This window comes from Spodoptera frugiperda, chromosome 25 (genome assembly GCF_023101765.2).
Source record: "Spodoptera frugiperda isolate SF20-4 chromosome 25, AGI-APGP_CSIRO_Sfru_2.0, whole genome shotgun sequence".
NCBI lineage: Eukaryota > Metazoa > Arthropoda > Insecta > Lepidoptera > Noctuidae > Spodoptera > Spodoptera frugiperda.
Genome location: NC_064236.1, coordinates 19,592,655 through 19,615,356, shown reverse-complemented (window position 1 = coordinate 19,615,356; position 22,702 = coordinate 19,592,655). Strand labels below are relative to the sequence as shown.

General features: G+C 36.5%; 1 protein-coding gene across 4 annotated transcripts in view; it reads right to left on the bottom strand.

Annotated features, from left to right (window-relative positions):
• The window catches only part of LOC118282230 (Krueppel-like factor luna), a 137,426-nt gene that overhangs the window by 104,551 nt on the left and 10,173 nt on the right, over positions 1 to 22,702 (bottom strand). The gene's annotated exons all lie outside the window — the stretch shown is intronic.

The following is a 22,702-nucleotide window of genomic DNA, read 5'->3' as shown; positions in this document are numbered from 1 at the left end:
GGAAATAATACTTTCAGTACTCACTACAGGCAGACAAGCAGGAAATGTATTACTGTATGTCCCAGACGAAGACAGTTTCATAACACATACACATTACACACGAGAGATAACACGCCGGCACACGTGACGCGCTACTACGTTATGCCAATGACCTTCAACCAAATAGATGGCTGTGATACGCCGTGTATACTTTCACTTCGATGATTACGCGTCCCGATTTGGGGTCGACAGAATTGTAGGTCGTTATGTCATTGTAGCAACGTGTTTTATGGGATGTTTCAATTTAGACGCGCGTCTTCCTCATTAGTTGTTTTAAATGACATGGCGATTTTTTAGATAAACGTTAGTATTTTAGACGAGATTTTATCATATACATGCCAAAGTTTAAAAGCACGGTTCAATTCGCAACGGTCTTCGTTCAGTTTAAAACAAGTTAGTTCCGTTTCTGTGGATTTTGTCCGGCGATACGTGCACATTCGTTTTGTGTGCATCAGTCCGAACCGACGTAGCGTATACCAATCAGAGTTCTCGCCTCGCAAAACTAGTGAAATTGGAACGACGACAGGCGTCTAGGGGATGGCCTAATTGCGGACCGAAACGCCACATGGCTGGACACACAAGTCAGGTAAATTGGTCCAAGATTGAAAAATTCCGAGGTTTCGGTAGAGGGGAATTCTGTCCCCTCCAGATACAAAATATCGTTGCAATCTAGGGGTGCAGTGAAATAGCAATTCGGAAAATTTCGCGAAACGAAATTGGAGCTAGGAGCTGGAATTCAAATCGGTAATTGGAAACGTTCCTGGCTGGTAAATCTAGTCGTGATTTTGGAATGCAAAAATACAGAAATGTCGATCTGTTCCCTCTTAAAAAGTACAACACAATCGTTAAATTTGAATTCAAATCTCAACGAATGATAATAAGCGATGTTTTTTCACAACATGAAATTAAACTTTTTATCGAGACACGCCAACGGTCGAGATATATAAATATTTAGCAGCCGTGACTCATGCCGTGTGGAATGCCTTTACTTTGATTGTGCGGTCATCGTTGTATACAAAAAATCGTTTGTACGAAGGTAAAAAGTTATGTAAACCTTTATTCATTCAGACTTTTAGACTAATTTGTACAGGGTACTTTATTTATTATGAGGGGTTGGTTCGATGCTTCGAATTACGATTTACAATATCACTTATCATGAAGATATATTTCAATGCATTTCCCGCCAATAACAGATGCGAAGATAAAATCCCGACTCTCATGTACGATTCCTATTGAAGTATTCATTCCCTGAACGTTTAGTACATCTAGGCATTCTATAATACACCTATAAATGTATTCACCTGACCTTATATACAATGTGGAGACCACAAACCATATGGGAACGAGTAGTAAATAATACCAGACATTACCTCATCGTTCACCCAAAAGCGTAGGACTGGTCGGCTAGCTCCGTCTCTCTCTCATCGCGTGAAGCAGAGTGAGATGAGACTCGTACCGGTTTGGGGACTACGGACTACTCATCATTATTTTCGGTGTAGCGTGTATCTGAGGTAATTTGTTAGCTAGGCGCGATCAGGTTCCTTTTTTTATATTTTAAGCTGTTTTAGTAAAGGATATTGAGATGGATTAGCTTTGAAATTACTCAAGACGATAATACAGCATCCTTTTTATGGAGCCTCTTAGCATTCCTCAGCTGTAAAGCAGTTATTCAGTATTTACTGTGTTACTCTGAAAATAAAATAAGTATCATTCCAATACTCCGTACAAATCATTCTACCGAGCTATCTCCACAAACTTTCGCTCCCTAAATCAATATTTTCTTTACGCTAATACCCGCAACCCGCAATCAATCTACTTGTACACACACAACACGCTAGGAATGCCAATACGTTTTACTCACACAAGCTAGCTTCAATTTACTACTTTGCCAAGTAAATAAATAAACTTAAATTCGGGCTCGTTCGGGTGGCCGAGTTTGGCCGACCTCCCCCGAGCACGCGGCCCGAACGAGCGTTTAAAGTTGCACTCGTAGGCGTTCGGCGCGCCGAGTGACACCGGAGCCGGCCGAAGACACTATCACCACTCGGTAGGTCACTGTCAATCTATACCGACCAGTTTCGCGAGTGACATTGACTGGCTAAGTTCATTCACACGCAGCGTCTGATTCAAATCGTTTAGATGCTTATGTCGCATTATGGCGTAATGTCCCATTAAATAATAGAAACCATCGCGTACAATGGCCGCCACTCCATTAAAATATCCTCCCATCGACATTTTATTATGGATGGGAATACGTCATGAAACGCTAACTCGATTATTATTATAAGAGTAACAATAAGTTATTTCTATGTAAATTCGCAGCTGAAGGTCACTGTTTTCGGTGTAGAATGAGAGAAAATATATTTATTGATTATTGATGTTATTCAATATACTGCGGTATGGTTTGAAGACGACGCTTGTACAGAGATAGTTTTGTTCAATACAACAGGGAGCCTTTGTTTTTACAACGCCTGCGTCTGTGGGATCAATAGCACTAATTTGAATATTCCAGTCGGGTCGCTTACACTCACACAATAGGGATGCCGAATATTGCGGGATGCTGGCGTAGTGGTCTTGAGAGGGGTTCTCTGGCTGTGAGCGGGGCGCTCATTGAGTCATTCACTGCAGTGGAACATAAAACTTGCTACATTACACGTACGCACCGTCTAGTGTACCGTTCCATTGGTCCTTGCAAATGATTCCTTGAATGTTGAACTCGTTACTCATCAAATACGTAGTTTGAATGTTTTACAATGTTCTTCAGCTTCCACCACACATAAGATTGTTGTCAATAATCAAAAACTCAAAAGTTTTTCCATGTAAACAACCTGCAACAAGTACCAGTTAATGCCTACATGGAATACCAAATCAAGCTCCACAGGAAATGTTTCAATTTGTAAATAAACCAATATTACTATATTAAACTCAGACATTTTCCTCTTTCGTCTTGCTTGGCGCGATATCCGTTGACATTTTTAAGCTGTGACGGACATTATGAATCAGTGTCAATTCTGACATAATTAATCATTACGGAAGACTGTCAGTTAATAACGTCACTGTAGAAAAATAAAACGAAAATACTAAAGTGTCAAAATCCAAGGGAAAATGTTACTTTCAATATGGCCGCGAAAATTATGCGTATAAATTGAAATAAGAAAAATTTGTAACCTGAAATTAAATTGGTCGTTCACTGAGGACTCCAGTGGGGGAGGCTCCAACAGCAACCGGCTGGCGGCCGGCTCCGGCGAAATCTGATGCCGCCATCTTTTGACATTCGTGACTAGTGATGTGCAGTGTGACCAATGAGTCGATACCACCGCAATACCGACCGGAGGCAATCGCGAAGAAAGTCGCCTAGGAAGAGGAGGAAGAGGAGAATGGCACGAAGGGTGATACCAATACGCGGAGATGGAAACTGTCTATTCCGTTCTGTTTCTTTCTGTATCTACGGCACTCAGGACCACCATCGAGAGATTCGCCTCAGAGTAGTGGATCGGATAGTGGACCATTGGAATCGGTACAAGGATTTTATCATCGGGGACCGATCGTATGGGTTCAATATGTACACTGCTAACGACTACAGCAGACTGATGTCGACGGATGGCGAGTACGCCGGCCATGTGGAGCTGCACTGCGTCACTGAGTTATATCCAGAGTACACTTTCAAAATCCACAGAGACACTTGTCCCAGAACAATAGACTATGGCCGGGGGAGATACGTGAAGCATCTGTTATTTACTGGTTACTTGGATGCAGGGCATTACAGTGTTTTAGAGTATTATTGATTGTTTTGTGTTGTGGAAATAAATATACCGACCGTTGCGTTACATCGAGCTGTCTTGTTGAGTATCATTGTAGTTTGTATTGTATTCTGAACTATTTTAGTTGTATGAGATGCAGATTACGTGTGATGTAGGAAGTTGGATGGAACGGGATATCCTCGAATCGCTGTTCGATCCCACGCGTATCTCAGCTCGTCTTGTAAATGTAAACGCACACATACGTTTTGCGTTTTCTTAAAGATTGGCACGAATGTGAAGTGATTTTTTGTTCTCACACGTTTAAAATGTTCGTGAAAATAACACGAGGATGTTTGAAAGTGAGTCTCGCTTCAAGATTATTGACAAAACCTGAATTTATGTTTGCATTGGGAGTAAATGTAGTAAGGATACGAAAATGCTGTTTTCAAATGTTCTCAACAGTGTCTGAAATATGCGTTTGTTTTCGAAGAAACTTCACAATGTGAATTACAACGGTAACAAACAGACGTAGCATACAAGACAAGTGTTTCATGGCCATCCGTTAGTCATAACCGTTTTTGCTATCAAAACTGCACGACGCGACGAATCGACAAGGTCAGCGCAGCACTATGTCAACTTTTTAAAATTGCATTCTTGTCTCACAATTATTTGTACACTACATGCGAATTTAAACTATGTGTCTATGGCGTTAAGGGTTGTGTTCGAATGTATAGTATAGCGTTCCATTCAGAATGTGTTTGGGTGAAGTAATTACTACGGTCGGATTGCAAACTTCATGCTCCGTATCATTCTCGTCGACTCCACGGACTTAGCGCGCGGGCGACTGATATTCTCGACTGTTTGACTAACGTGTGATAGAAATAAAACCTCGAAACTTTTTTTACAAAGTATTTATTCATTTTTAAATACAATGTTCGTAGTTACATAAAGGAGTCCTTGGATTATGTACCTAAGGAATCTTTATACAAATAACCACCAACATGCATTATCTACGTTTAAAAATCAGATTTTGCAAGGCACTGAATTATTATTTTTAATCCATTTCTAACACACACAACGATGACATCAAGAATATCATGCATACCACCACATTTACTACAGAAAAGCACATCAAGCTACACAGCCTGTCGAATTTTCAACCTTACAATTTTGTAGTAAAGTTCAAAATCTTTTTATAAAGTTTTCTGTTTCGGATACATTGATGTGTATGATACTTATATGTAGGCTGAAATAACCAATTAGGCCAAGTTGGAAGTCAGATGCTTGTGTTCAGTACTGGTTACTATGACGATTATATTCGAAGTCTGGAAGTAGCGCCAGTCAGTCAGTCTCTTTTAGTTTTTTTTTTAGGGGGCAAAATCATCCAGTTACTTCTTCCGCCGCCGCAAGGCGAGAGGGAATTTCTGACTCTTACTGACTAAAAATCACCCCGTTCCTAGTCTTGCTTTCGAGGCGAAGCCCCGGTAAACCCGGTAGTAGGAAGTCAACCCTACTGGGGTACCCCAGCTGTGGTGGTCTGATGGCTCATTGACGCACGGGTTTTTTGTCGTGCGACGAGCTACCCTTGCTCGCCGCCGCAGACCCGCACTTACGGTGGCCAGAGATCGTCGCGCGATCCCCGATGCCCTGGGTGTTGTTCGCGACGGCTGGGGCATGAGGATGTTTATTCCCTCACCTATCCCGCCTCCTCCTGAGCTAGCATGACTGCTTCGTAGAAGGAAGAGATGACATCCCAGTCCCCTCGCACCGCATTAAGGCCTGAACCTATGCCTGACACGAGAGGTCGCCGCCACCGTATACTCCACCTTGTCCGCCGGGCGGTCCTCACAGTCCACCCTTTTAGCAAGGAATGAAAACCTTGCTATGAGTGAGGTGGTATTTAGTCAGTAAGAGTCTAACACTCCCTATCGCTTCACCCTAGGCGAGACAAGTCATTGGATGATTTTCCCCCCACAAAAATGGAGATGAGGGCGGAAGCTAAATAGAACATAGATTAATTTCGATCCCAAAAATCCATATTAGGTAACTAACTTTAGTCATCATCAATGCATTGGGTTTTTCGAACAATACTAGTTTCACCTTGATGTCGGAACAGGTCATTACGTGGGCATTCATAACACGAATTAAGTATAATAATTAATTGTATCCGTATTTTTACCAAACGTCCAAATATGCTGGCTATTGTAGAGTAGAGTATACAACAAGCATTCCACAACACACAGAGTATAAAAATATTTTAAAGCAAATAAATAAAATTGGCCTACCTATATAATATTTACCTATATAAAAATCGATCTGAATTTTTGTTAGTTATCGCTTAACACGTGAAAGGCTAAATAGTTTATAGCCATAGTTCGGTGAGATTCTTATGAATGAAAAGGTGGAGAAAGTCAGGAATATAGTATACGTATAGGTTCAACTTTTATTTATAGCTATACAGTAGGAGCTAGAATAACATTTTAAGTACATTATTATGATCCTAATGAGAATAGTTTATCGCAATTAAATATCCCACAAATATGTGAACCTAGACTTCACCCTGTGAAATATGTTTAAAAATATGTTGACCAAGGTCTTTAATAATGGTCCGTGAAGTAGTAGAAATATTTATGGAATGTGCACTTTAAATGCACTAAAGTAATTGAATATTTGCGCGTTCGATAACGTTTTGAGGAAAAATTAAAATACTTCGCAAAATTAAGGACACGCAACATAACGAGTATTTATTATAGCATTGTGTATCGTGTAATATCACAAGTACGCTCAAATATAATTTAAAACAATTTATTTCGTCAACAACCCCTAAAATTATACCTACTTTTACAATAAAAGATATCTCTTTATACCTACCCATTTAAAGAAAAAATATTTTTATGACACCCGATATTTTATAGTTTCATTTCAATTTATACTAAGAAACTAACTATACAACCTCTTTAAGAAATTTACGTTACATAATAAACTCCGGTCACCGAAGACTGCTTGGTTGTTTGCAAATTGACTTATGTAGGTACAAGAAAACCTAATCAGGGATAATAAGATATTTTTTCAAATCTAATATAATATTATAATAATGTTCTCTTGGTTTTAGAAACCAATTTCAAGATCTCAAAGTCTTATGACACTTTGATTAAAATATTATTATAATAATTTCAATAGGAAGTAAAACCTATATTCCATTAAGTTGCCCCGAAACTGTCAAAAGCTTCGTAATATTTTCGGTTGTATGACAAGAGCAATAAAATTCAAAATTATTTGTAGTAATTTGAATAACTTGACACGCTATTACCATTACGAGTAACTATTTATTGAATATTTAATTTTATTTACCATTTATTTCTATTTTGAGCGTAAATGTGATATTGCAAACAAAAGGTGCTGACGTTTAACAATCATGCACTACTTAGCTTACCCCCTGATGAAACGGCATCGATCCTTACCTGTGTACAAAGAAAACACATTATAAGTAACAATGTAATAAATGAGTTGCAATAGTATCGCACAGCATAATAAAATAAAGTCTCTTTTTGAAATCAACGTCAAAAAAAACACAGGGTGCAGGAATCAATTCCTTTAAAATTTCTTAAAAACGTGTGATTTCCAGCTTATATAATATATTATTTCATAAAAAACAAATTTGTTCAATCAAAGTAATTATTCAACGCAAGCAGTTAATTCCGCACCACGAAATATTAACAAAGGATAATAAAGACATTAGGACTCAGACCGAAACTGGATTCGAATCACATCATTGGTAGTATAGTGAACCTTCGCAGGTACGTTTGATGAGTCAGTTTGTTGCAAAATGTCGGCACATGCATGACTAATGTTTATTCAAGTAAGTCTTGTACAAATTTTTACTAACACAGACGTAAAACTTGTAATTCAACCTTTGAAAATGCCATTTAGTACTTAAATACCTTTGTACTCCGAGACTTGAAAGTAAAAGATGTTAATTTACAGCTAAATATAGATGAAGATAAATATACAGAATGCAAAAACTATGTAGGTATGTAGTCAAAAAAACAAAACAATACAATGACCCAAATTCATGAAACGACAACCTGATCTTATCAAAATACATCAAGTTCTACACAAAAACTTCATGTAAAATACATGAAAGTAGTAGAATAAATCAGCATAGTCCGCAACGTTGAATTTATCAAACCGCCCCATATGTGGGTCAGTACAATAGTTAGAAATTCAATAACAATATGGAAAACTGACCAAGCGCAAGTTTCGCGCTAGTGGATCTGTGCTACTGCAGTATAATAAAATTGTATGTCATTAAAATTATAATATACGATTAGGATTTAGGACTGAAAATGACTACCTACTAACATAGTAAATGGCTTTGATTACAATAATATTCCATAAATGAATTTTCATTCGACCGACCTTCAAGCCAGTCCTTACCAAAAATCAGACTACTTAACATTATAGCTTAAACCTAACCAATTATCTGCCGACAGACCAACTAAAACATCCATCTAACCTCATATATGTGTTACCTATCATCTATTTTCACCAAACAATGAACTAAATAACTAAATACATGTTTGAATAGGAAAGCCAATCTGTTATGGACTGAAAAAATAGATGAAAGCGGGTCACGGTCTCTCGGATGATACTGCAATTGACGTGCATGTTGAGCGGCCGTCCAGGCTTTGTCGTGACCATCACAGCCGGCCTTAATATTACAACCGTCACAATGTCCACTCTTATGAAATGTTTATTGGATACTCTATTTTTCCCTTTGGAGTTACGTAACGTAGTTAAACGTAGAACGGTTATTCAGAAACTCTAGGGTTGGTTATGTCCGGAGCTGCGGACTACCCCGGAGCTGCGGACTACCTAGTGGGTTTACCGGGGCTCCGGCTCGACAAGCAGGAGTAGGAACGGGGTGGCTTTTAGTCAGTAAGAGCCTGACACTCCCTCTCGCCTTGCCCAGGGCGGGAGAAGTCATTGGATGATTCCCCCCCCCCCCAAAAGGGTTGGTTATGTATTTCAAATTGCAAATGCTTCACCATAATTCCCTTACTAAGCATAATTTCCACGTCATCAGTTCTTTTAAATAGAACCTGCAACGTTCTCTTCGAAACTGACGGCTATACAGTAAAATAAGCTTGTTGCAAAAACAAACTACAATGCCTTTAGAAAAGTAGACGGTCGATTGAACTCGAGCTCGCTACATCTTTAACCGACAGAGCAAATAATATAAGAGTCGAGCGCCCGCTTACGCCCCTGCACCCAAAGCCCGCAACGCGACTCGAAGGCAGCCCTCACTCCCTCAATGTTTCCTTTCTATTATTTACAATGATTAAAAAACTAAAAAAGACTGCGTTTCTTTATCTATTTAAATGAAAAATCCCCGTCTGATAAGAAAGTCATCGGGGATGTTGAAGCAGTCGGGACCCATTCTAAAAAGCCAGCCGTAAGTTGTGCCCTCACTAAGTCTTCATATTTTAGAATGGGTCCCGACTGCTTCAATTTTACGATGACTTTCTTATTTTAGGGATTCTTTCACGAAATAATTATAAAGAAACGCAGTCGGGTTTTTTAGTTTTTTAAATTACCTTTTTTATTTTATGGTCTTTTAGTTTTATTATTTTTATATTTTGATATACTGGTGTCACTCTCACAGTAACTACGACAAACGACCCCTATAAACGGAAATCCATCGAGTCGTTCAGGCTAGAGAGTGAAAATATTCGAATTTGGCGCCAAAAATCCGCCATTTTGTTTTTTTATTATTTTGATATATCCAGTGTCACTCTCACAGTAAATGCGAATCTAAACAAACCTCTCAAGTCAAAATCCATCAAGCCTTTAGGCTAGAGACTAAGAAATATTCGAATTTGGCGCCAAAAATCCGCCATTTTGTTTTTTTATTGATTTTGATATATCCAGTGTCTACTCTCACAGTAAATCGAATCTAACGACACCTCTCAAGTCAAAATCCATCAAGCCGTTTAGGCTAGAGAGTGAGAAATATTCGAGCGCCAAAAATCCGCCATTTTATTTTTTTAATATTTTGATATATCCAGTGTCACACAGTAAATACGAATCTAACGACACCTCTCAAGTCAAAATTCATCAAGACGTTTAGGCTGCAGGGCCCAAACAATTAAGCATGCATACCATACTTACATACATACATACATACATTCATACATACTGAAAAACATAACCCTCCTTCTGGCGCAGTCGGGTAAAAATGCCTGGCAAAACTTCCAAGCTAATAAAGAACCTGCCATACCTCGTCTTTTACCTTCCCCGTCTGATACGCAAGCATGGGGGATGTTAATATTTTATATTCTGCATGTTTTGCTATTTGTTCCTTTTCATATCTGTTCTTCAGTTTATAAAACAAAGGCTGGTGAGCCTCAATGCTTCTGCATTTTCCTGCTTGGTTACCATCGTTGAATTCTTTAACGAACATGAATTGACGTATGCAAATGAAGGTGCTCGCTATTTGCATTTTTATACCGACCCCTTTGAAAGTTTTCTTTTATTAAAAATACTTTCAAGCCATGAATTTTATTTACGAGCTACTGCTATTTTTCATTCAGTAACTCGACAGTTTCTTTATAATAAAATCAACTGGGTTCACCGGTAAATAAAAATAAACTACATTTTCTAATAAGAAATTCTTTCCTCGTGTACAGAGCGAGTGTACGGTAATTCAATTTACTTTGAAACAAGGTAAATGTAGCGAGTCTAAACAAAGCCAATAAAACAGTATCTGGTAGGGCACTAATTAGCCTTGGCATTGGAATCACTTCCGAGAAAGAAAGCAAAGAGAAATAAAGTGTTCACTAATTGATATCGAATGACTAGTTGCTAATGCTGGAGATCGAATGCTTTTGATCGAGTTACCTTTGTCGGGACCTTCCATGCAAAAAGGATCACACAGACTGTGAAACGAGCAATACTTCGGTCTTATACCAATTAATATTTAACCGTTGCAGAGAAACAGTGTGTTATCATAATCTATCATAATATTAATAGACGCTAATAACCCATTACCCATTTCATTAAGCATGCATGATCCCACACTTATAACGCAGACTAATTCAACGGATTGGACCAACGTTGGCCCCAAAGTTGGGCCCAAGTAAAGTTTAATACAAATGACACGTTTAGGGCTTGGCAGGCCCCGTGTGACGTCAGCACCCGCATGGCACTCGAATCATTTGTATAGTATTCTGTCCAATAGGTTTATGGGTGCTGTAATCCTATTGGATGGGCTTTATAGCCATCCGTACGCTTCTTATTTTATTAATTTAAAATTCTTTATTGTTACATTTGGGAGCGTAGCTTTGTATTTGTTCTCTAAGCTTAGCGTCTTGCTCACGTACTCCTTCTATTCTTATACGTTTACGACTTTATTTTTATACGTTTTATTCGCGATAATTAACTTTATTACTTATTTCAATTAGACATTAGTAAACATAGTCTGTTTTAAAATGTATTATTCATAATATGCCTTCAATAAAAAACTTGTTACAACTGCCAATGATGAAGTTATCACTTTCAATCAAACAATATCGAAATACAACACAAAATACAAATTGAGTTTGTAACTCGATGTTAAAATTCAACACGCAACGCTCTATGGGGAAATGCAAGTGTGAAATTACAAAGCTAAAACAAAATAGAGCTGACGCAGCGGCCTCGTGTTTGCACTGTGAACCAAAAAAATCTAGTTAGCTGTCCATTTTCATCAGCCGCCGTACGTAGGTAAACCTATTCCCTGTACCTCGCTTTTTCATCTCGTTTTTCTAACAGTACCATTGGATGTCGCATGTCAAGTGGGCTTTTTGCTTTGTTTTAGAGCTTCCAATTGTAAGTCTCTGGCTTTTGAGTTGGCTTTAGTGCTAGAATTTTATGTTTTACGCGTCAAATGTTTTACGTTTGTATACGGTACATTGTTTTATTTGTGACATTGTTTTAAGGATTATTGTCTGTTTGTGACAATGCTTTGAGGATTATTGTTTCGCGTTTTCTGACTTTCACGTCTGTATATTTAAAGTTAAAATTTATTGCTTCATGTTTTTGTACCTATCTAGTACTGGAATGTATTCCAATATAAACTAATAAATAAAGACAGCGGCCATATTGAATTAAGTGACGCTAATACCGACTGTTATTTGCTGTCCCGTCACAGAATATAATAGTGCAGTAGATCAACACTGCATTGCGTCTTCTTAGAATAACCTAGTCACTTATTCAGAGCTGAATAACGGTGAGTATGAGTGTTATATTTAGGTCACTTCACTCACCACTGAGACATGTATCTACCTAGTACCTACTAAATACATAGTGAATCAAACTAAAAAAAGAACCCGACCCAAAACACAAATGACTGAGTCCTATATGATAGTTTTAAAACAAAATTTCAATAACGATTCTCCCAATACAAATTTATACAGTAGCAAGAGAGAATGACTTCAGCGAATCAGGAAACATTTTTTCTTTAAAACGTTGCCCCACACTAGGATTTTCTCCTGTGTCGTGGTTGCGTTTATAAACATACAAGTTCACATACATTCCTACCAATTCACGTATAACAATTGACCTACTGCAATTATCTACTGAGTGATCCTATTGCCAATGCATTCATAAGAACAGGAAACAGATTAATACAACTCTTGGCAATAGAGAGACTTCGAATCGAGATCGCTTCGTATGGAATAACTCTAAAATTATGATATTAAACTTAGAATGCACAAGTCGAACTCAAAGCATTTAGTATCAACTAAACCATACACAGGTATTTTTGAAACGTAAAAGTCAATGTCAAAATTATTTATTTCAAATAGACCGAGAAGGCACTTTTGAACGTCAAAGCAAATATTACAAAATTAAAAAAAAAACTAAATATCTGTCTGTTGGTCAGTCCTCTAGTAAAATATAAAATAATCCATCAGTCTGTCTGTCTGTGAAACGCGTTAGCGTAGATGCGTATGGTGATGAACAAGCAAGAAACTACCATCATTACTCTTTAAAAAAAAATAGCAGAATTGCTGATGTATTTCTGTACGAATCACCACCAGAGTTTATGAACGGCGAAAATCTTGATAACAGTAACAACTACCAAAGAGAAATATACGACAAACAATTATAATTATAATAATATAGAAAACCTTCACTAACAATACCTAATTAAAATTGACGTTAACATTATAGCCGCGAATTAGCCCATAACAATAGTTTAATCATCTCAGAAACTAGCCCTATATATTATATAACTGACCAATTCAGTCGATCCTGCCAACCATTGTGTATTAATAACATGTGTAATGACCTGGCTTTGTTTACCTAATCTGCAGGTATCCGAGTGTTCTAATTAATGTAATAAGCACAATTGTACTCGTATCATGGGTGATTTAGTATCACAATGTAGGTGTAATTGTTCAAAATCTAGAGTTACTAGAAGTTGTGTCCAATTTTATTATTTATTATCCTATTTATATGATGGGCCAACGTTTGGCCGCTATCTCGCCTGATAGTAAGTGATGATGCGACCTACAATGGAGCACGTTTGCCCATGAGCATCCTAATTACTCAGACCTTGAAGACAACCAGGTTATGCCCATTAGGAAACACAAACCCCGGCAAAAAATTCCACTTCTTACCAGTTCGCGCAAGGAAGCTTCCAGTGAGGCTTATATTTTACATAAATATATGTGACAAGTACCTGAAAAACATAAGTGCACTTTTGTACGTATTTTCCAGTACTAACAAACGAATGTAATGACACTTAATCAGTACATTTACCAGTTAAACAACATCGAAAATGTCGAATTAATTCAGATGACCCTCGTGGTTAAAATGATTGAATTTCAGTGGTAAAATTAAATGGCGTAATTTACTGAATTGCTTCGTCACACCTGCAGGCGAATATCGAATTAATAATTGTGTTTTCATTTGAGCTTTATTATAATTGATAAATGAGCGAAATGAACGTAAAATATTTCGGAACAAAAATAAAATACAAAGTTGATAGTATCAAAATGTCATACATTTTATTTCATTTAACGTATACCATCATACATAGGCTCGTAACATGTTCTACTGCTAGACTATGGCTATAGATGAGTAGATCAAAGCTTAAGAAGGAGGTTTATCAAAGAACTGCTCAGTCTCAGTCAAACGCGTGTGTAGTTTCCTTAGTCGCTTTTATCGACTACCTCAGGAAAGTCGAGACGGTGCTATAGTGTTGTACTTGAACGTCACCGAATGTCAACGGTGTCTAAACTTAGAAGGTCCATGCTCCAGAACAAGTTAAAGGTTCATGGTTATTTTTGCTTCCATATTCATCAGCTCTTGCGTTGGAGTTGAATGAAGATTGACAGGCACTTAGCTAACATCCAATCAACGTATGAGGTTGGCACAACGCTAAGAATAAAAATGCTCGAATATTGTACGATAGAAATTTCTTCTGAGGTTCGTAATTTCTTCCGAGTGAAAAATATAATGGCAAACATCGAATTCTTTTATACAAAAACATAAATAAAGATTATTTATTTTATGATCAATCAAACACCTACACACATTTTGGTATTCAACCTGTATGACATCATAACATCACACTTGTTTTATCCTTCGAAAACTTGAACATATTTTAGGCTGACTTTTCATCAGTTTTTTAATTTCATCCTTATTGCCGAACGTCTTTGACAAAATCACATGCCATTACTGACTTTAAAACAACCCAATAAGAATCAAATTTACATTCACTTCACCAACTTACTATAACGACTTAATCGCCGAAACAACTCAAGCATTACTAAATGGCCACCTACTGACCAAAGGTTTTCTGACAACGAGAAAATTTGAGCATTAATCACCACGCTTATTCAATGCGGGTCACCCAGGTTTTCTCTCGATATTTTCCTTTGCCATGTGTCAGTAATATCTATATAATCTTAGAAAGTACATATAACTCGGAAAATGTTATATTGGTACTTGCTATTGTAGGCTTCGAACCTCCACTCAAGCTTTTCGTTCTTGGGAGTCTAAGCCTGAGCCTAAGCCTAAGCTCTTATACCCTCGGGCCACGATATCATTCAAATGAAATGCTCGTTTAATTTTAATACGCAACAAGTATTTATAAATGGCATCCTTGCATCGTGGCCTTGACATTGTCAACAGGTGATCTAGAGTAACCTAGACCTAGGTACTCCAGTACGACGCAACAGGTACAAAACGTAAAGAAAACTTTGCTCACAAGTTGCCGGCAGACATTTCTAAAATGCTGTGCATAACATTTCGCGAGCTATTCGCTCGTAGCTTGTGTGTGTGTGTGTGTGTGTGAGTTCTATGTTTATGCAGACGGAGTTTTCTGTGATGTTACTGAAATTTTTGTGGGAAAGAGTAATGTCGGAACTGCTTCTTTAATTGAGTAGTCTATTTCGAATCCTGGACGGGTGAAGTTCTGTCGGGATTTTCTATTGTCAATACCTCTTATTTGTAGTACGGAGTCTAATAAAAAAAAAATGGCCCCCCTTATTAGGTATCTAATAACCCTTTATTATTATATTATACCTAGTTATAGCTTATACCTAGTTATACTTTTCTTTTATATTATACCTAATAAGGGGGGCCATATATTTAGACTGGTTTTTAAAAAGATCAGGTGATCTTTACATACTTATCGCTCGTTTACTTTTAGCTTCAATTAAAATTCTGTCTAATATGTCGTGTACGAAAATGTCTAACTCAACAATGCCACTAATACCCATACAATACAGAAATAGACAAAACAATATAAAATAAAACTATAGAAGTATTATAAATAGTTGAAACAGTAAGTGCATGCTTATCCTCAATTTGACATTGGCACATACATACATTAGGTACCGATGCTCATGTTTATCATGAAGCGTGCTAACTATGACTCAGTGACTGAATCATCTCCACTTATTTAACACTATTAGTATTTTATTACAATTAAAGAAGTCAATTGTAGGCGCTTTATAACCATACCACTGTATTTTTATACGTATTATCTGATAGTACTGAATCACTTACTGCGGTACTTACTTAGAGACATTTAATGATTACTTAACCAAGTCCTTAGCAATTGTTTTCAGAACAAAATCATTACTAAGGAATGGCTTAAGTAATCATTAAGTGTGTCAGAGTATGGCAGTTTGTCCTATTATACACGTAGACTTTCGGCTCGGCTCTTATTGATCATAGTGTTTTATAACCTTTAGGCTTTCGTGATAAATATATTTTCTAACACAATAATAATTATTCAAATCTGTCCAGTAGTTTTGGAGATAGATCTCTTTAGGTTCTCCTAGATTTGAGCATTAATCACCACGCTTACTCAATGCATATATTTAACCAGTATTCATTTAAATTAAATATATAATCCATACACTGAAAACCATCACAGTATTTAAACACAAAACCATCCAACATTCACTTGCGGCCACTCAATTATTTAATCATCGATACAAAATATACACAGCTTTACCATTACGCATGTAAGAGTATGCACATTTTGATCCGCTCTCATTTGAAAGCGAAATGAGTTCGTTTTCATTTGACAGCATATGTTTACAATTTTGTTTACATTTTGGAATTGTAAACTATTGGTTGACCTACTTTGTAGTACGGTGCGACGGTCGCTTGCATTCTCGATTGTTTACACTCAAGATTTGATGCAACGTGACATGTTTGAACTAAGGTAATTGGTGTTTGTGAACCTTGTTTGTTTTGAGCGAGTTTAGTTACCGCCACGATTGAAATATCTATCTTGTAACTTAAAATATCCCATCATCATCACTATCATCAGCCTATAAGTGGCTACTGCTGACCAAAAGCATCCTCTCACACTGAAAAGGTTTAAGCATCAATCACCACGCTTGCTTAATGCTGGTTGGCTTCATACTTACATACATATATTAAAGTTAGAAGCCCAAGTTCCCTCGCTATATTTTTCTTCAACTTTATCATTGATATCTAAATAATCTTATATATTCTTTCAAACTAAATTATTAAAGTATTATATACATCAGATAGCCTTTCCTCAAGTTATTTTAGTCTAATAATATTGAAGCACAGAGTGTCACGGCACCGGCCCATTACACATAGTTAGGTAAACATTATAGATTTACAATATAAACACTATATACTATGTACACACACACATATACATACTTATATGTGTGGAAGGTGACTCACGTACATCGACACAATCGCGATCGTTTCCTGACCATTAAGTAAATCTAGAGGCACATTAATGTATGATTATGTATTATAATGGTTACCATGGATATTTCTCCATAGAAATTTAGGCACAATCTATGAGCAAATAGAGTCTAAAAAGGAATAAGTTAATTTTGTAAATCTAGTTGAAATGAACTGTTTTGATTTGAACTGGCAAAGCAGTGTGATCCTTTTTAATGACGATAGAAAGAATAAGCAATGTATTGAAACTCTTGCTAGTAAAAATATTTATTCTCTATTTTGTAAATGCGATACAATGTGATTTGTAGACTAAATACAATAAAAAACTTTTAGGTTGAAGTTTAGATATTCCTACAGAACTCATAATCTAATATATAAAATTTCCATGTCACAATGTTAGTTACCTTACTCCTCCGAAACGGCTTTACCGATTTTTACCAAATTTTATATGCGTATTTAGTGGGTCTGAGAATCGGCTACTATCTATTTTCCATACCCTAAGTGATAAGGGTTATTCACGCTTAAACATAATAATATGAAACATTTATCGATAAATTGTAGGACAGAATCGTGCATTACATATAACTAGTAAAGAGACGAAAATGCCAACAGTAACCAATGAATAGTGTATTCCCAGCACATGAGCAAGTTTACAATTACATGACGTTATCCAACTTTATAATCAAACGATGAATCATGTGCTTTATTATTGAAAGGTCACATATATTTACTGACCTCTACAGACTGTTTTTTTGCCTGAACTTATCAATGATAACATATATAGTGTGTATATGGTACTTATGTAATATATGGGTGTAGGTTTTCAGACTCTTACTTAATGAGGTTGTGACTAGTTGTATCGATGCAATTCTGTATACAATACATACATAACCTCAAGACTCTTTTCCTGCTAAAGTCAAGGCAGAGGTAGCATCTGCATTATTTCAGTTTTTTTTAAGGGTGTGTGGTTAATAATTGCCTACACACCAAATTGAACCTTATGTTTCGTGGTACGATTAAAATACTAAGCTTGATAGATACTAGCCTAAATCTCTAGTTTATATTATTTCTTATAATTTATCTAGACATCTCATTTGACTAATTTACGTATTGAAACTAAACCTATTGAGCTTGACATATTGACAATGTTTATACATACATGTATTGTTGTAACAATTAAACGCTTGTTATTGTTATTTCCCTATACAGAATCGGTGGGTAAATCTATTCAACTATGGCTAATAACTATATTGCTTGTAGTATAATATACAGGAAAATATGAATTCCATAGTTATTGGACCGGTTTGCAATATTTTTTTATAAAACTATTTATACTCTTTAATTCGTTTACATGATTTTGAATTTAGAAAAAGCATTTAGCTGTATAGACAGACTCACAGACAATCTTAGCGTTTCTATATCTCGTTAGAAATTGCCCTAATAAATTATTCTTCTGATATATTTTTCAAAAAATCTATTATTTGTGTGGAAAGAGTCCCTCAGAAAAAATAATTTACATTTTCATTATTGATACAACAGTTCTGATAGCGTAGGTTCGGTGCTTATGCATTTCAAGCGTAAACACTTATCGTGAAAAATATTTGTTGCCGTATCAACTCTTATCGCAACTGATAAGGGGATGTAGTAATCAGCTGATTGCACTGACGGACCGTTTCTCTTTATCAAGTAGATCATAACAAACAGGTAACCGGCAATTTACTTGTTTTTATGAGCAGTTGTTTATAAATTGGGAATCGTGTGTGTTTTAATTTGTGCAATGTGCAACTCTGCCTCTTTCTTTGGGGATAATAGTGTACTTAAAACTAGGGCAGTTTGGATCTGGTATATTTAGGGCCAAGGCTTGTGTATTTTGTATGTAAACATCTGAACATTATTGTAGAAGCTATAGAATTGGTCTTCATTTAAGCATCGTTTGATATTTGTTATTTGGTATTATATACCTGTCAATCTATTTCAAATCCTTTCCCAAATTTGATAGTAAATACCTAATCGTAAAACTTATACACTGTTTCGTGAATTTACGGTTTTTTGGCTCAAAATAGAAGTCTAAAAACCTGTTCATCAATTAATAATGACTGTACTCCAGTCACAGTAGCTGTACATAAATAATACTACTTCACTTTACCTTCTATGAAAAAGAACCTTCTTTAACTGAAGCTAAAAATAAAGCCTTTTCATAGCAGTTTCAGCTTCAATTAAACTCTGAAAACCCTTTAAATTTTTAAATACTGTTTCTCGTTTCGCGTCTCGAACTAACAAGTTTGAAAAAAACTCGACTTTTGCAAACTAAAATGGAAACAACCTTAGTCTGGCGCGTGAAACTAAATATAGGTGCAAAATAAAACTTTAGTCGATATGTCTAGACCAGAACTTTGAACTGTTTACTTTATTATTACTTCTAGTCATAATTACGTAGGTACATATAATACACATGATATGTGTATTATATGAGTATTATAAATGCAAAAGTGTGTGTGTTTGTTTGTTACTCCTTCACGTCAAAACGGCTGAAGGTATCGAGATGATATTTAGAACAGAGGTAGATTATGGTCTGAAATAACACATAGGTATGCACTTCATATCGCACGGGAACGCAAGCTAAGCCAGTGTCAGAAGCTAGTATATCTATAAATTCACATCTTTGGCCCTTGACGGTAAACATAAATTACATAGCGGCACCTATTTCGATCCTTGCCTACATTTTTAGGTTATACATGGTGTCATATAAATATGCACAGTCTGAGACTTACTTCAGCCAAAAACCTTATTTTATTTGGTTAGACTTCTGTTCCTTCAAACATCGCCTGGTTCTTTACGGACTACCTAAATACAAAAGTGTCTTCACCAAAAGCAATAACAACTCTTATTATGAATGCAAATGTCAACTCCATATAAGTATTTGCTTAACCCTAGCAGGAAAACAAACAGTCGTAATATCATTATATTCTATTTTACCTTCGTTGGGACAAAAAACTGTCAGCGAAGGGTTAACGGGCGCCCGGGCGAGGCTCGGTCGATACCACGTTGATTTCTCATACTTAAGAACCGGGTCGGGTAAACATTTCCAAATATAATGGCACCCCACTTTGTAGTAGAGACTTTGTCCAATTTATCGTCGTATGTTGATGTTGGAGCCACGCCTACTCTTACCGTGGGTGTCATTAACAACTACATAAGGGGTTTTGTATTTAAGAGACACTGAAGAGTAGTGCTTTCTAATAAACCTAATCCTTGTAAACTCGTTCACACAAGTTTGCCAAGAGTGGAGATTACAGTTTACTGCTTATCCCTCTCAAAAATTAACTTCTCAAAGGCTCTTGTTGACAGTGAGAATGCCCAACACTAAAGGCGAGATACAAGATCGATTTTCAATTCAATTTGTAGTCAGTTTCGCTGTCAATCGTGTGAAAGGGCCAATCAAGTGTGTTACAGCTCAATCTGGCTCGTTTCCACCCCAGCTATAATAGTGATTGATGTACGTATTGCTGGAAATTCTGCTGATATTTTGGCTTGAGATGACTATAGTACTAGTAGTTGGTTTATGACTGAGAGGCATTGGTTAGTAGCGGCTAACATTTTGAACTGTTAATGATATTTTATATAATTTAATTACAGTTGGAAGTTTATACATATGTATATTTAAACAAATTGTTTTATACCCATAAAGGATTATTGTCGTGTGTTTCTGATGCCTGTATGTGATATAAAAGGCTTTCAAACACAGCGTAGCTTGTAGCGCGGTATTGTTGCGCACCCGGGGGCCCAGGGCCACACGCCGCGGGCCGCATTCGCAAATACTTTCAGCCACATTTTATGTGAAATCGATAAAATTGTGTTTACCACCTTTGGTTTCACACGAAATTCCGTATACATACGATTCTTTGTACACAGAAATGTGTAAAGTAATTTTTGCTTTATTTATTTGTGTGTATTACGAAATGGGTTTCTTCCAACCGACATACTTGGAAGTCATTGAGGGAGGCCTATGTTTATGGCTCATACAATGATGATTGCGAAACAGCGTCTTTTACCAAATTATCAAACCCTAAATAATTCACCTTAAATAACGACACCAAACGAACCTAATCATGACTAAGATTAATGATCCGACGCTAATGGTACAAGCGATTCAGAAAATGTAAGGTAAAAGAGTTTAATTTTTTCAAACCGATCCCTTAGAGAAACGAATATAAAAGGGAGCTTCGAAAAGGTTTTTCGCAAGAACAAAGATTGTTTTTACATTTAAGAATCCTTTGCGTTTCTTTATAGGAAGCCTGACAAGCATTTTCTTGTCTTGTATGAACTTGAACTCGGATTAATGAACAAAGCGGTTTTACGCGTGATAAAGACCTTGATTGTGTTCATAGTACCAAGTCGTTTTTTTTTTTTTTTAAGGGGGAGAATCATTCGATGACTTCTCAAGCCCTGTGCGAAGCGCGAGATTATCAAATTCTTACTGACTAAAAACCAACTCGTTCCTACTCCTGCTTTTCGAGCCAGAGCCCCGGTAAATCCGCCAGGTAGTCCGCAGGCATCAGTTCTACTGGGCTTCATCTGTGGTGGTCGACAAACTCCTAATTAATTTCTTAATACATTTTGCACGTCTATTTTTACCTTTGTTTTTAAAGTTATTATGTATGGTACTAAAATACTTGTATTTTATAAAAGAGAAACTAAAAGCACTTCAGAAATATCGCCCGTTGACGTTTTCATCCGCCATTCTTTAGACGTGCAAAGGTTCTCGATTTCAATGCACTTGTGAGGTATAAGCGCACTAGGGCTGTCGTAAGACTCTTGATATTTTATACGATTGTAAAGTACTGAGAAATCGTACCACATTTATATTTCTCTCTTGGGAAAATGATATAAGAAAATGACATTTATAAATAGTCTAAGAGATGCTGTTTCTAGTGTGTTTTGATAGCATCACATTTAGTTTGCTCTGTATAATTTATTTTATAATCTGCCCTCCGGACAAACAGTTCAACTTTATTATTTAACTGTGTGTAATTAAATTCATCGCATTCATTATTAATTTAATTTAATTTGATTTTAATTAAATTCCAGTTAATTGAGATTTGGCCTATTTGTACATTATTGCATAAAGTCAGCGGCGTATGATTACAATTTGTTATTAATTAATAAAATCCTATACGAATTATATGCTGTTATTTACAGTAATTATTGATACAGATACATTCCACTGAACTGTAACTAATGTTAATATATTATTAACATATTTAAACATATTCAACATAACAACTACCTAGCGAGTTTACCGAAGCTCCGGCTCAAAATGCAGGAGTAATAACAGGGTGTTTTTTGTCAATAAGAGTCTGACACTCCTTCTCGCCTCGCCCAAGGCGAGAGAAATCATTGGATGATTTTCCCCCTCTCTAAAAGGCAGTACGTTATGATTTTAAAAAACTATTAACTTTTTATTTAAATGTTAAATGTCCATCCAATTTTAACTAAGCCAAACTGTCACTGTAACTCGCAACTACAGCGGTACATTATCAAAGTATGAAACAATTCCGAATCTGGTTAACTCAGATGGGCTTCACCAACAAGTTTGAAAGCTTTTGACATGAATAAGCGCTGGATCAACTGTCTCTGAAAACTTTGTTTTACAGCGAATTTCAACAGACAATTTTAGATGCAACACTGTAGGT